Source organism: Pipistrellus kuhlii, unplaced genomic scaffold (genome assembly GCF_014108245.1).
Source record: "Pipistrellus kuhlii isolate mPipKuh1 unplaced genomic scaffold, mPipKuh1.p scaffold_m20_p_2, whole genome shotgun sequence".
In the NCBI taxonomy this organism is placed as follows: Eukaryota; Metazoa; Chordata; class Mammalia; order Chiroptera; family Vespertilionidae; genus Pipistrellus; species Pipistrellus kuhlii.
In genome coordinates, this window is record NW_023425515.1 from 127,180,811 (window position 1) to 127,194,029 (window position 13,219).

General features: G+C 38.2%; 1 pseudogene; it reads left to right on the top strand.

Moving 5' to 3' along the window:
- The first annotated feature begins 10,731 nt into the window (after positions 1 to 10,731).
- Positions 10,732 to 11,957, top strand: LOC118723064 (annotated as a pseudogene).
- Positions 11,958 to 13,219: the final 1,262 nt, after the last annotated feature.

Sequence of the window (13,219 nt, forward strand, 5' to 3'; positions counted from 1 at the left end):
CCCTCACCTAGGCTCATTTCTTCCCAACTTCCACATAACAACCCAGAACGATCTTTCTTCAGGAACAAATCTGATTATTTTATTGCTCTGTTTAAAACCATACAAAAGATTCCTGTTGCTCTTAAGATACAGGACAAACTCATTAACACAACTTAGAAGGCCCAGCATGATTTGGCTTCTCCCTTTATCCTTCATTCCTCAGCACTGTCCTCATCACAACCACCCCAGTCCATATGCCACAGTGACACTGAACTTCAGGTCCTAGAGGAACCTCCTCTCCCCCATCTCTGACTAAAACAATAGTCCCCTTGTCCCTTTGCCTAAATAGGTCTGATTCACTCATCCTAGTCAGATGCAGTTTACTCTGGAAAGCTTGTCTTGACCCTGAGACCTGAGTGGACTCATAGCTCTGGCCAGCATCTGCCATAATCCTAATGACATACACTCTTTTTTCATGCTCTGATTGCTTGTCTATTAGTCATGGCCACACTGCCCGAGTCACACAAAGCCAGGCACAAGACTTGTCTAATTCACAGATACATCTATAGCATCCAACAGAAACCCTGCACACAATGGGTATTCAGTTGATATGAATTGAATACATGGAAGAAAACAAGAAGCAATGAGTAAGTATAATATACTGTTATATGCATTATCACAAGTAAAGTTTAAAAAAGACAGTAACACTTGCATAAAACTTTACCATTTTTTTCTCAGTCTCTGATGTTTTAAATATTTTGCAAATCTCTCACAACTGATAGGTAAGGGGTTTGACAGATAAGTGTTTGTTCACAACTTCAGAGATTCTATCTAATAAAGAGGTAATATGCAAATTGACTTCATTCCAATACACAAGATGGCCACCCCCATGTGGTCAAAGATGGCCACCAGGAGATGTCTAGCAGGGGAGGGCAGTTGTGGGTAATCAGGCCAGCAGGGAAGGGCAGTTAGGGGCAATCGGGCTTGCAGGGGAGCAGTTAGGCATTGATCAGGCTGGCAGGAGAGTGGTTAGGGGGTGATCAGGCTGGCAGGCAGAAGTGGTTAGGGACAATCAGGCAGGCAGGCAGGTGAGCAGTTCGGAGCTAGCAGTCCTGGATTATAGGAGGGATGTCGAACTGCTTGGTAGTTGGACATCCCTTGAGAGGTCCCATATTGGAGAGCATGCAGGCTGGGCTGAGGGACTACCCCTTCATGCACAAATTTTATGCACTGGGCCTCTAGTTCCCATACAAAAAAGACAAGGAGAGATGGAAGAAAGAGATAGGCCACTCCAGATGGTATGTGGCAAATTTAATATGCAAGGGAACTTATATACCTGGCTTGTCTGGGGAGGATGCAAATGAGCACATACTATACCTGCCTGCCAGAAGTTTTAATGGTTAAGGTAGAGGCCTTCCCTGGGTTCAGTCACATATACCAACCAGATGGTCACACCATCACATTGATCTCTTAAGGTTATGACTTTGAGGACAATTCCCACTGTGTGAACAGAGCGAAGAATGTATATTCCAAGGACAAGGAGATTGAGTAAGGAACCTCCAATTGCCTAGGACCAGCTTGCAGCTCAGTGGGTGTCCTTGTCCTTTCAATGACCTCCTCCACGCAAGGCAAGTTGGGAGATTGGTTATTTGTCTCAAGTCCTCACAAAAGGTTTTGCTGGAGCCTGTACAAGAGTTCTGCTTGAAGTGTTCCCCACTGGACCAGAACACCCAGAACTTAAATTAAAAAAAAAATTATATAACACTTAGAGAGCAAAACAAGTTAATAGGCAATCTATGATAATTTTCAGATAATTTTTAGATTGTTAATATTGTAGTTTTCTATTTTCTCCCATTTTTGGAAGAAAAAAATTAACAGTATAAATACTTTCATTTGTCCATTCAGTTTTTAAAAATAGAATATATTAAGGTAAGAGGAGAAAAAATCTAAAAGGTAAAGAAAAGAATAATTTGTATAATACTATGTAGCATCAATCAATGAAAAAATGCCGGAAGGAGGCCAAATGAGGTGGAAGAGGGAAGCTAACGAATAAGAAAGCCCAACTCATTTGTTTCTCTGCCCTCCTAAACTAGTTATTGCTAACCAGATATTGACACAAAAAATTGCCACCCACACCCTTCTGACCAGTCAGGACTGCTAAGAAGCCCTACTATTGATTAAACATAATTACCTAATTATCAGAGAGAGAATGTGTGAGAGAAAGAGAGATAGAGGGAGAGAAAGAACCAGAGCCAGTCTTTTCTAAGATGTTTGAAAACCAACACAATTGTAAGGGTTTGAAAAGCTTTGGATGGTGACACCCCTTTCTCATCTGTCCTCCTTACTAAATAGTAAGCACCCATTATGTTCCAGGCCCTGTGTTTGTTGTATCCCAGTATGTAAAGAAAATATATTAGGCAGAATTTCAAATCTCATTGGAGAACCAACACACATAGAAAAAAAGAAATATAAATTATTATGGACAGAGAGCTCACAATTAAAAATCAAGACATAAAATTCCAACTTGCCAATCCAATGAGATACTATTTGACAACAACTAACAGAGCCCAAATCAAAAAAGTTCAAACAACAGTTGGAATTCTCTAACATTGCTGGATAAAATATAAAATGATACAACTACTTTGGAAACCTGTTTGGCAGTTTCTGATAAAACTAACAATGCACTTGACCAACCAGTTCACTCTGGTACCCAAAAGAAATGAAAATGTATGAGGATTTTCATAGCATTCCTACTCATTGCAATCAAAACTGGAAACAACCCAAATGTCCATCAATAGGAGATTAGATAAACAACCCAAATGTCCATCAATAGGAGATTAGATAAATTAGATTAGACTATCAGTACAAAGGAGTGCTTCTCAGTAATTTAAAAGAATGGTCTATTGATTTGATATAAGAAATAGTATAAAAGAATGTCACAATATTATGTTGATTAAAAGAAACCAGACACAAATGAGTATATACTGTATGACTCCATTTATAGGTATACAAATACAGGGAAAACTAATATAATGTCATATAAGTCAAAAAGTTGTTGAAAATAAAAATTGCCTAAAGGGTGCAGCAAGCTTTCTTAGTAGGAAGGAAATTTTATATGTCTGGGAGTGGTAACTCCATAAGTATATATAATTGTCAACATTGATCACATTTAACTCTTAAATCCATGAGTTTTATTTTATGTTATTTCTCAATTTAAAAAAGAAAATGCCATATTTTCCAACTTGTCAAAAGAAGCTTTGTTCATAGTTCCTCAATCTTCCTGGTCTGTATAACTTTACTACCTAGATACACTTCCTTCTTAAAACCTTTAGATGTCCTAACCTCCCTCAAGAGGGACTTCTAAACATCTCCAGCCTTTAGGGAGAAATAAGGTGCTTGGAGAAAATAAATATTATTATCCCACCTTCCACTAAGGAAACAGAAGGACAGGGAGATTAAGCAACACACCCAATGTCTCTTAGTTGGTAACACTCAATATCTGACTTCCTGTCTCTAACATTTATGCTCTTTGCAATAACATTATGATATCATCCTAAATCATAGACTCGTCTCAAAAATGCAGTGCCAAGATTCTGCACCTGGTGTGCCAAAAAAGGGAGGGAATTTTATGACCCACAGAGCTTCTCAGAAAAAGGGGGATTAATACCCATGAACAGGGAGTAAAGGAAAGTTTAATGAAGATTAACAAAAAGTAAATCCTTTCAGTGTACTTATCAAACAAATTCTAACATCCAAAATATATAAAAATCTCCTACAATTCAGCAAAGAAAAAAATTAACAATCTATTGGGGGGGGGGGAGGCAAAAAGATATGAAATGGTATTTTACAAAAGAAATAAAAAAGCCAAAAATCAAGCTCAGTCTTGTTAACACGTAAAGAAACACAGAGTAGATAATTAAATGTGAATTTTGTCCATAAGTTTGTCAAATGTCTTTAAAAATGATTATATCCTATGTTGGCAAGAATGTGGGGTACTCATCTACACAGTGAAAAATAACATAAATTGGTATAACCTTTTTGGAAGATTTGACACTCTCTTCTTTTGACAATTTGACAGTATCTATCAAAATATAAATAATAAATTCCTTCAACCCACAGTTCCACTTTCATATCACAGAAATACAAACAGAGTCTCTAAGATATGTTTACAAGGATCTTCCTTAAAACATTGTTTGCAATGGAAACAATTAGAAACAATGCAAATGCCCATGAAGAGGGGACTGATTAAATATGTAATGCTGAACCATATAAAATACTATGCAGCTGTTAAAAGGAGTGAAGTGCTCTCAAAGTTGAAAAGAACTTTCAACGGGATATACTTGGAAACTTGTCCAAGATAATTAACTAAATGGATAAAACAAGCTGCAGGGAATATATATAAACTATAACTTTGAAAATTATTCCTAATTGACTAGAACTTCTGGGATTAAATAAGATTATGTATTTGAGCAAAGTAGGAACTCAAAGACTGAATTTGAATTGAAAGCAAGCAGTAAAGAGAAGAGATGCTGATTCTTGGCAGGAATCCTAGGAGTTGAGACAAGGTCCTATCTCATTAGCTCAATAAGATATAAATGACAGCAATTGTTCTTATTTCTTGAGCACTTCAAAATTTATAGAGTACTTTCACATATATTTTCTTAGTTTAGTATGTTCATCAATTTCTTGAAGTTGGCACTGTCATTCTCATCTTGTGATGAAGAAATCTTCAGAAGGGTTAAATGAATAAGCCATGTTAACTTTATGAAAATAGTGATTGTCTGATCAATTCACCCACCATATCCTAGGCTCCTATCACAATCTCTTTCTCTCATTCTCTCTCTCTCTCTCTCTCTCTCTCTCTCTCTCTCTCTCTCTCTCACACACACACACACACACACACACACACACACACAGCTCAAATTTTATTTAATATGAGAGGAAGTGAGGGAGAGGAAGTGAGCAAATTTGCCCCAGGTTTTCTGTTTGCTGATAAAACCTCTTTCCATTCAATCCCACCACGGCCAGGAGGTAGAAGGCAGAAGATTGAAGGCAGGAGGTGATTCATCTGAAACAGATCTCAAGAATGGAAACTAACGCATGCATTTCCTGTACTAGTTAAAGCCAAACTCTCTAGGCCAGAGCACTGGTGTCCAGCGCTGAGTGTCTCTGCAGTATAGACACACAAATGCCCACAGAACCCTAAGTGCAGCCCAGGAGCATCCCTGGGGCACTGTAATGCCTTGAGATCTTGCTGCTCAGATTCTGATGTCTCTTGCATCAAAATATAGTTGAATGGGACAGAAATCTGACTTCATGTCTCAGCTCTTCCCCTGGCCATCTTCATGGACTGAGGCAAATTATGTAACTTCTCTGAACCTGTTTCCTCACCTGTCAGATCGGGATGCTAATGATTGCTACATGGAGGATCAATGGGATAATGCAAGTAAGTTACAGAATCTGATATTTGGCAAGCATTCAATAATCACTAAAGTTTCTAATTATAACATGGTAACATAAACATCAAAAGAATTACCATAAAATATCTGCAGAGAGCACATCAATCAAAGATATGTGTGTATGTATGTGTGTAAGTATGTGTGCATATGTATATGTGCTTGTGTGTGTGTGTGTGCGCGCGCGCACGCGTGTGTGCAAAGAGAGCAAGGAACCTGATCCTGAGCAGATGTAGGTTAGTGTTTTGATAATAGGTCTATTTCAAAGAAGCTCTCCAAAGAGCTAGGTTCTCAAACTATTACTGCCTTTTTGGAAAACCATTAAGACAATTTCCAGGCCCATAGCTCAGTTGGTTAAAGTATCATCCAAATACACCAAGGTTGTGGGTTTTATCTCCAATCAAGGCACATACAAGAAATAAATAAATGCAACAACAAATATTTCTCTCTTTCTCTCTCTCTCTCTCTCTCTCTCTCTCTCTCTCTCTCTCTCTCTCTCTCTCTCTCTCTCTCTCCTCTCCCCTCTCTTTCTCCCTCTCTCTCTCTTTCACCACCTTTCTCCCCCGCATCTCTCTTCCTCTAAAATCAATTAATTAAAAAATTTTTAAAAGAGACAATTCCTAGGCCCAAACCAAACTCTGGAGTCACCCCAGGTTTCTCTCCCCTGCCAAGGCAGCCTTTCTAACATCCTTTCACACACGGGTACAATTGGGGATCTTGTGAGAAGAATGTATTCTAATTGAAGGCTTGCTGTTACATCTTCCAAGTGCTGAAGTTTTGCTACTTGATTATTGTCAAAAATGAGAGTGAAGCCAGTTTACTGTTCATTTGTATCTCCATACATTTATTAATCAAGTATCTCTATTCCAACATGGTACCAGTGTTAGTCCTTCAAATTGGAGATGTTTTCTTGAGCAATTTGGCCCAGAGCCTATAAACACTGGGCAAATGAAAGGAAACATCATTTCTGCTATCACTCTCATCTCCCACTGGAGTCTGCTCACAGGCCTGTTGTGAGGAGCAGCACCAGTCACAGGAGCTCAGCTGCATTTTTCCCATTGGCAATGTTACCATGATACTCTAAGTAAGCTGCACCAAGAGGCAGAGCCTGGGCAGGGCCGGCTTTCTCACTAAAACCATCTACCACAACATCATTAAAAATGTCCTGGAATGGCACAGGAAACAAAGAGAAAGGAAAGATTTTCCAGAACATTCTAGTGTCTCTCCAACACTACACCAGCCCTTCCTCAAAAATTGAGCTTTTCCCCAGGAAAATGGCCTATGCTTTTGGTTTCTTTCCAGGAGAGAGAAAAGAGCAGAGGTATTCTCCTCACTAGCCTGTCAAAACTCTGGGGAGTTCAACTGGGCACAGCCTGTACTGACCGGTGGAGACTGTCCATTCGTTACCAGGGCTGGCTTAGCTTGGATGTGAGCTCAGATGCTCATTTGCCTATTTTAAGGGCACCAAATGCCTTTGAGTCATAACACACAGCAGGAACACAGAAAACACAAGGTTGTCGGGGGAGGTGAGAAGGAAGGGAGTTGGCTTTGAGTGTTGCTAAGGTAAAAAGGGGGCCCCTTCCAGTGGTCTCTACAAAGAGCTGTCTATAACCAGAATCTTCCAAGAATGACCCTGAAAGGGTCACACAAAAGCTTGTTTGGTTCCACCACATATGTAGATCATTGTACTAATCCTGAGTATATAAAAATGAGCACAGCACTGGTCTGGCCCTTGAGGAGCTCAGAAACTCATGTTAGAAGCTCTGCCTACATATGTGCTATTCACCTGGTGAAGGCTAAGTTCCAAAGGCCCAGAAGTGTGCAACACTCAGGGTCAATGCAGTTGCTGGTCTGAATTCTCAGGGCACGTGGAATGGAGTGGGCAGAGAGCACACAGAGGGACTGGCAGTATCCACAAGAGGGACCATCTTCTTCAGGCCTAACGTTCTCTGAAGTGGAATGAACAGGGGTCCAAATTTACCCTGCTTGTTACTTAGATGATAGTAACTCTATTTTCTGTCCCAAAGACTATAAAACTCTACAGATGTCAGAGGCTCAGGGCCTGACTAGTTTGCAAAATGAGCCTTTACTCATCCCTATGGAGAGACATCAGCCCTCAGCCCTGTCCCTCAAGCCACTTCTTTGGTTAAAAGTATGATTACTCCGTCAAGCAGAATTGTATCAAGTAAATATATTCTTCAAATCTTAATTTAAACTAAGCGTAATCATATAATTTTTCATGTTGATAGATATTTTAATTTAAATGAAATAGTATATAGCCAGTAAAAATCAGATCTAAAAGAACAAAGAATGACAAAATAAGATGCCCTTTGTCATGGCTTGAATTGTGTTCCCCATAAAAGATATATTGAAATCCTAACTTTCAGTACCTGTGAATGTGGCCTTGTTTTCAATGTGGCCTTAATTATAGATGTAATTAAGTTAAGATCAATTAAATTAAGGCAGACACTAGTCCGATATGACTAATGTCCTTCTGAGAAGAGGAAAATACCAGTGAAAACAGAGACACCCAGGGAAAATGCCATAAGATGACAGAGGCAGAGATTGGCAAAGCACAGCTGCAAGCCAAAGAACATCAAGGATAAATGCCACCACCAGATGCTAGCAAGAGGCAAGGAAAGGTTCTACCCAGTCATAAATGGAGCATGGTCCTCCCAACACCTTGATTTTAGACTCTACAGAATTAGAAGAATTAGAAGAGAATAAATTCATGTTGTTTTAAGCCTCCCAGTTTTTAGTTCTTTATTACAGCAGCCCTAAGAAATCTATACAATTACCATATATTGTTTTTTACAAAAAGGACACAAATTCAAAAATTGTTATTTGGTACCTAATAAGTTAATATTTTTTCATCATATGTTTACTGGCCCTCTTAATTATTTACATGAATGTTCTGTTCACACGCTTCTAGGAAAGGAAATTCTTGAGGCTAAGAATTAATCAGCACTCCAGCATATGGCTCTGGTGCTTTAGGAATAACCACTTGGCCAGCCCCAAGGCTCTTTGCTTGACTCTGAGTAGGAACCCAATGTTCTGAGAGTTAAAATCTGATCTCCTCCATTGTTTCTTAGTTTCATTCCAAGGTGTGGTCTGGCCACTGATCTAAGCTTTGTCTTTGTCATATAACATATTTATTGCAAAATTATTCAGCTTAATTTGCTTCCAATGTTTTGAACACATTTCCTGTTCCAGAACCATAGAATGAACACAAGTACAATAGCTTAAAAAAATTAAACATTGCATAAATTGTCCAGTGGGCTCTCACTATAGTAAAATTCTTGGCTGAGCATGACTAGAATTGAAGATGGGTCCAACCGGGCAGGATGTATATTTCTTCTCTACCCCATTCCTTCCTAACCCAAGCCCTCCTCAAAGCCCCAACACTTTGGAGTGGGAATTTAAAGAAATGAGAATCTACAGAGTTGGCTCCTTTTATAGCCTTCTTCCCCACTCTAGTCAACCACAGCCTTCCCCCCCTCCCACATCCCAGAGGAAGCTGGCCACACGGCCAGGCTGATGAGGAGGGAGTGGGGCATGGTCATGTTACAGGAGACACACTGTGGCATCAGTTACATACCGAGTAGCTTCAAACTATACACCCTTCTCACATGTAGGGACTTCTAAATATCATTTGTAGATATAATTTTTCCACAAGAAATCTTTATCTGTTTTAATCTCAAACTAATGACTTTCAAATTAGGAATATGCAAAGCAGTTCAAACATAAACCTTGATTCTATGATAGCCATTATCACTTTGTATTATTGTATGTACGTGTATAAATTTCCACACTATATCATTAGATTAGAAATTCAGAGTCAGAGGATGTTAAAAAGCATAGAATCTTAGATCTCAAAGGGATAAATCTTAAGTTTAGATGCATTTCTATAAGCCACCACTTAAGGACACCCAAATTAGGAAAAAGAGTGGACAGGATTCTCCATTCTTTCTGTTGCTAAGGTTCCAGGATTCACACAGCAATATTACTTCTACTCAGATTTGACTAAGCAACTATAGGACTGTTTAAATACCCCCAAATTTATGGTCCTGATGCCCAAGTTCTTTAAAAAAAAAAAAAAAATATATATATATATATATATATATATATATATATATATATTATTGATTTTTTTTACAGAGAGGAAGGGAGAGAGATAGAGAGCTAGAAACGTCGATGAGAGAGAAACATTGACCAGCTGCCTCCTGCACACCCCCTACCAAGATACATGCCCTTGACCGGAATTGAACCCGGGACCTTTCAGTCCCCAGACCGAGGCTCTACCACTGAGCCAAAACGGTTTCGGCCCGATGCCCAAGTTCTAAGCCATGTAGCAAAAGATGAGATGGAAGCTATAGCACCTGAACTAACTCCTAAATACTGGGTGCATGGTTAATAGAATACAACGCTATAGCACCTAAAATAACTCCTATATACTGGATAAATTAGGTTAATAGAATCCAAAGCATGAAAAGAATCACAATACTCATTCTTCTCTATTTCCAAAGACAGTGTCCAGGTTCTGGGCCAGAGGATCCTGACTAGATTGTGTTATGTAACCACATTCATTATTTCTGACAAGTCAAGTTAGCCACACTGTTTCTAACTTGGGCAAATCACATTGCTTCTCAAATTTGCTGTTCCCTAAGAGAAGAAGCAATCCCTCAAATTTCCATTTCTCCTTTATGGTCTTGGTGGTCATACGAGTGTCATATCAATGACACATAACTCTCCTGTAATGTTTTTATAGCATCATGCTTGAGTAGGCCTTAGGCAAAAGATGACTAATGACACCCCGTCCTCCTCCTCCTTCAATGAGGGGCAAATGAATCAAACACCATACCAGGAAACATTGGAAATATGAATCAGGTATCTTATTTAAAGTTTTATCTCTCACTAGTGATATAATCTTGCAAAAGTCCCACTAGGCATCATTGATTACCTCATTTAGAATGAATTACCCCCTTCAAATCTAATTGAATTGCTATTTATTATGAAATAGTTTTTATATTTTCACTGCTTAAATATTTTGGAGGACAAAGTACTCTATCCAGGTATTTAGACAACTGATGACTAAAACACCAAGCTGATGCACATAAAATTTGTCTCCATAGCAGCAATTTAAAACAGAGGAAGCCTTTGGCACTAATTGCTCCACAAAGGAGAGAAGCTACTTTGTACAGGCCATTTTGTTACATGAATGTTTTTAGGGCATTTGCATACAGCTGGCAAAGTTACAGCCAAGGTAAGTTGAGAAAAAAAGTTATAGCACAGATAACTGGCCTCTGAAATCGTAATACAGAATCATCGGGATGCAGCTACAGAAGTCCTCATACAGTTAAAAAACACCATAGATAATAACTCTGAGTTCACCACTCAAGTGTCTTCAGTAGTGAACACATCTCATTTATGGTCTCTGTTTTCTTCAACCACCTCAAAAGGCGCTATGACATTATTAATCTCTTCCTTTACCAACCACAGTGTCTTTTTTTTTTTTTTTTAAACAGTGTATGAAACCTTTTTTATTTACTTAAAGAATCCTACAACTTTACATGTTTGTCACACAAGGCTTGAAAGAGAGAAATAAGCAAAGTGAGCAGCTTTGGAAAGCCTTACAGTTCCGGTAATGTAACATTTAACTCTATTACATAGTTGAGGGACAATGTTCTCGATCTTCTTCTGTTCATAACAGTGTGTAGGAAGTTGTTTTTATTTTTATTTTTTATTTTTTATTTTTTTATTTTTTATTTTATTTTTTTTCATCTTAATCCTATTTATTGAGAGCCTCTGAAATTTGACAGGTACATTTATTTTATTTATTTATTTTAATGCAGTTCATATGATGTGTCCATATTCTTCACTATTTGACTAGAGCAGTCTCATCAAAGAGATGCTCAAAAGCACCGGCGGGTGCTAAAAGGTCTGGGCAAACTTATTCAACAGGAACATTTCACATATAAAGATCCCATTACAGAGTTTACTGAATGCTTATGTTAACTTTGACTTTGATAGAGCTCAAAAAAGCTGAGGGAATGTGAATCTGTGCTTGTAAATTACTTCTTCTTGGTGGCTTGTCTTTTCAATATTGGAGATTTTTGTCACATCCACCAGTGTATCAGCATTTACATGTTGGCAGATAAATTGAACATGATTTCAGAAGAAGCTGAAAGGCAAATTGTAAATTTGATTAGAAATGCAAGACTGGATGTCAAGTTTGATTTCAAAATAGGTCATGTCATTGTGGATAACAATGCAGTTTCACCATATCAGTAAGTGATTGAAAGGAACAAAAGCCTTTCATTTGGAAGCCAGATGTTGGCCATGGATATTGAGAAGAAACTTAGTCAGCACAGTAGACCAGAGGCTCCTAACTGGACAACTCGAGACTTTGGTTTCTATCTTGAGTATGCATTTTGGAGAATTAGTAATATTGGCTGTATTACAAAAAGAATAATAAGAAGAAGCTATAACACACAGTCATTTTCTCCTCCAAGAAGTAAATGAATTCATTTATCAGAATTAAACCAAGTCTTAGTCACTTGATTCCCAAGAAGTAGTGACATTTAAAGCTTTTTAAACTAACTCATTTATATTATTAAATATACTAATATTGGTACTTATAGTGTTTATATTTGCCACAAAAAAAGAAAAAAAAGAAAAAGGGAAATTGTCCACCTATAACCCACAATTTCTTCTTTGATCTCATTGCTAATATAGCCATTTCCTTTGATTTTTCTCAGGCCCTTTATTGATCAATAGATATAAAAAATTGCCAACCCCTCAGTAATAAATTTAACTTGATAAAACTATACACTAGAAAGGGGATGCTTTGGAATATTTTAGAAAATAAATTAAAGTTGGGTAAGGATTTTTTTTTTTTAACAATGAGCTTCCTTGGAGCCCTGGAAATCATGGCCAATTTTGTGTCCTGTCACATAGAATTCCTTCAGCAGACATGCTGTCAACCAAGCATAATTTTATGGATCACCATCAACTTTGAACATGAACCAATTATCTATAAGTCAGTTCATGGCTCAGCAACTTTTCTTATGATTCAAAACTGAACAACTAAATCTGACATGATTTTCAAAACTGCCTAAGGCTGTAAAAGTGAGTCTGAGAAATATGTACATAGCCCAGGTTAGCCTATGTAACAAGTCCGAAGGTTTCCTGGTAGGCAAAGGTTTAAAAAAAAGGGGGGGGCATCAACACTTTCCTTCCATCCACCAAGCAATGCTTTTTGAATGAAATTACTAGAGGACCTCTGCCAAGAGCAGAGCTGGAGATAATCTAACAAATTCTAACTCATTGACTCCATGTTTACATTTCCCCTCTCACTCCTGATATTACCCCAGAGTTATGAATTGAGTAATGGTGAAGGTGAGTTAGAACAATAATCAAAGACTAGTCCAAGTATAAATATGGACAGAGAATGGCAACTTAGAGTCAGGTGAATTGCTATATTACTTCATTTAACCACTAAACCAGTTAATATGCCATGCAGCAAATATGCATGTGATCAAACATTCTCAGTGGTAAGTATATGTCGACTTTGGAAGCATGCCTCATTTCTCCAGAGGCCTATTTAAAATTTGGTGGCCTCAGCAGCCAGGGTGAGGTGAGAAATTCACTGAGTCAGAGAAGCTAAGATCTGTGGGCATATTGCCATTCGCCATTCACACAACATAACACTTGGCAGGAATGGGAAGGCCAAGTCTGCACTCTTCCTTATGATTATAGGAGGAATTTCATGCTTCGCCAGTCAC